Raw genomic sequence first — 3117 nt, 5'->3', positions numbered from 1 at the left:
TGAACAGCTGTGAACAACGTCAGACTATAATAAAAAGAACTGTACACAGTCACAGCTGAACTGAACAGCTGTGAACAACGTCAGACTATAATAAAAAGAACTGCTCACAGTCACAGCTGAACTGAACAGCTGTGAACAACGTCAGACTCTAATAAAAAGAACTGCACACAGTCACAGCTGAACTGAACAGCTGTGAACAACGTCAGACTATAATAAAAAGAACTGCACACAGTCACAGCTGAACTGAACAGCTGTGGACAACATCAGACTATAATAAAAAGAACTGCACACAGTCACAGCTGAACTGAACAGCTGTGAACAACGTCAGACTATAATAAAAAGAACTGCACACAGTCACAGCTGAACTGAACAGCTGTGACAACATCAGACTATACTTAAAAGAACTGTACACAGTCCAAGCTGAACTGAACAGCTGTGGACAACATCAGACTACAATAAAAAGAACTGTACATAGTCACAGCTGTGAACAACGTCAGACTATAATAAAAAGAACTGCACACAGTCACAGCTGAACTGAACAGCTGTGAACAACGTCAGACTATAATAAAAAGAACTGCACACAGTCACAGCTGAACTGAACAGCTGTGGACAACATCAGACTATAATAAAAAGAACTGTACACAGTCCAAGCTGAACTGAACAGCTGTGGACAACATCAGACTATAATAAAAAGAACTGCACACAGTCACAGCTGAACTGAACAGCTGTGGACAACATCAGACTATAATAAAAAGAACTGCTCACAGTCACAGCTGAACTGAACAGCTGTGAACAACGTCAGACTATAATGAAAAGAACTGCTCACAGTCACAGCTGAACTGAACAGCTGTGAACAACGTCAGACTATAATAATAAAAAAATTAAAAAAAGAACTGCACACAGTCACAGCTGAACTGAACAGCTGTGAACAACGTCAGACTATAATAAAAAGAACTGCACACAGTCACAGCTGAACGGAACAGCTGTGGACAACATCAGACTATAATAAAAAGAACTGCACACAGTCACAGCTGAACTGAACAGCTGTGGACAACATCAGACTATAATAAAAAGAACTGCTCACCGTCACAGATGAACTGAACAGCTGTGGACTATAATAAAAAGAACTGCACACAGTCCAAGCTGAACTGAACAGCTGTGGACAACATCAGACTATAATGAAAAGAACTGTACACAGTCCAAGCTGAACTGAACAGCTGTGGACAACATCAGACTATAATAAAAAGAACTGCACACAGTCCAAGCTGAACTGAACAGCTGTGGACAACGTCAGACTATAATAAAAAGAACTGCTCACAGTCACAGCTGAACTGAACAGCTGTGGACAACATCAGACTATAATAAAAAGAACTGCTCACAGTCACAGCTGAACTGAACAGCTGTGGACAACATCAGACTATAATAAAAAGAACTGCTCACAGTCACAGCTGAACTGAACAGCTGTGGACAACATCAGACTATAATAAAAAGAACTGTACACAGTCCAAGCTGAACTGAACAGCTGTGGACAACATCAGACTATAATAAAAAGAACTGCACACAGTCACAGCTGAACTGAAGAGCCGTGGACAACACTTGACTATAATGTTCCCGATCAGTCCCTGAAATATGTGTAGTGGGTCATGCACAATAAACTCCATTCGTCTCATCCATACAGTGAACACGAGTGCCTGCAGCCAAGCAACGTTCAAAAAGAAACACCACAGACCGCTTTCAGGGGAGGCAATTCATTACACATTACTCCAACACACAGCTTCTGCATTGCCACTTTATTACGACTGCCGCTGACGTTTTTGTCAGGTCAAAGAGAGGAGGGAGAGACTGCGGATGCTGGAGGGGGCCAGGGGGTGAGGATGGGGAACTGGGGGGTGTGCAGGGGGAGGGTGTGTGTGCAGGGGCAGAGGGTAAGGTACAGAAAGGGAGAAAAAAAAGAGAAGAGTAAAACATTCTTTTCCGTCCCAAAAGCTTTTGAGTCTGATTCTTCGTTTATCTGTATGTTTGTCTGTCCGTTGGTGTGTGCTTCAGTTTCAGTTTCTCAAGGAGGCGTCACTGCGTTCGGAAAAATCCATATACGCTGCGCCACCTACATTTGCCAGGCAGATGCCCGTGACCAGCAGCATAACCCAACGCGCTTAGTCAGACCTTGAGTGCATGCATACATTTATATTTTGTGTACCTATAAGAGTGAATTTCTTCTATATAATTTCGCCAGAAGACAACACTCTCGTTACCAAGGGTTCTTTGGCAGTGCGCCAAGTTCGTGTTACACACGGGACCTCGCTTTATCGTTTCATCCGAATGACTAGACGCTCAGTTTGATTTCCCGTTCAAACTTTGGGCTTTACTGAAGGGCGACAGCGCGATTGATTTAAACAATTTTCTTTTTTCAGTAAATATGTCACACATGTACATATAGACAGCGGAGCAACAACAAGCTAACAGCTTATATCGTGCTCATGAATGTGATTAAATACATTTGTTTCGTTTGACGGCTGGTGGACGCTACACAATTGCAATTATGTTGAAATACACATTTTCTAACTGCATATAAGCGACAGTCATTTCAGACATACATTGTTCCCCCCCCCCCTCCCCCCAGGGGTCAACACCCCTCCTTTTTTTTTTTTTTTTTTTTTAAGCCGCCGTGGAGATTAATATATTTAGCGGGATTCGAACCCAGACCCTCACGGACTGTGTATCAATTTTGGCCGATGAGCGTCTGCCCTATTCTGCAGCCTTCCTCAATCTCATGTGTACGTTCGTGCCAAGGCCGAAATTCTCTTTTATGTGTGTGTGTGTTTTTTTATGCTTTTAAAAAAATTTATTTTAGAGTAAACATATCATTCCCTTCGGAATAGCTGTTGGGTTTTTTTATGGCCACATCTGTCATACTGAGTGAGACGGCTAGGCGTGAAAGCGGGGTCTAATTATTGCCCGGGAGTTCTTCATCATGCAAACTAAAAGTCTCTCTCTCGCATCAGCGTCATGGATCATCCGGTGAAAGAGGAAGGTGTCGACAGAGCGACAGACAGGTATAAAAGGGGTCACCAGGCTGGTGCCGCCACTTCCCGCTCCTCTGGCCTCGCTGCTGCAGAT

The 3117-nt window shown here is 43.2% G+C and overlaps 1 long non-coding RNA gene across 1 annotated transcript in view; it reads left to right on the top strand.

Annotated features, from left to right (window-relative positions):
- The first annotated feature begins 3074 nt into the window (after positions 1 to 3074).
- LOC143276234 (uncharacterized) overlaps positions 3075 to 3117 on the top strand; it is a 7099-nt gene continuing 7056 nt past the window's right edge. The window contains exon 1 of the long non-coding RNA XR_013053522.1: positions 3075 to 3117. This exon is cut by the window's right edge and continues 61 nt beyond it. This is a non-coding gene — a long non-coding RNA (uncharacterized LOC143276234).

The sequence above is a fragment of the Babylonia areolata genome, chromosome 31 (genome assembly GCF_041734735.1).
Source record: "Babylonia areolata isolate BAREFJ2019XMU chromosome 31, ASM4173473v1, whole genome shotgun sequence".
NCBI classification, from domain to species: domain Eukaryota; kingdom Metazoa; phylum Mollusca; class Gastropoda; order Neogastropoda; family Buccinidae; genus Babylonia; species Babylonia areolata.
Note: the sequence above shows the minus strand (reverse complement) of the source record. Positions and strands in the feature narration are given on the sequence as shown.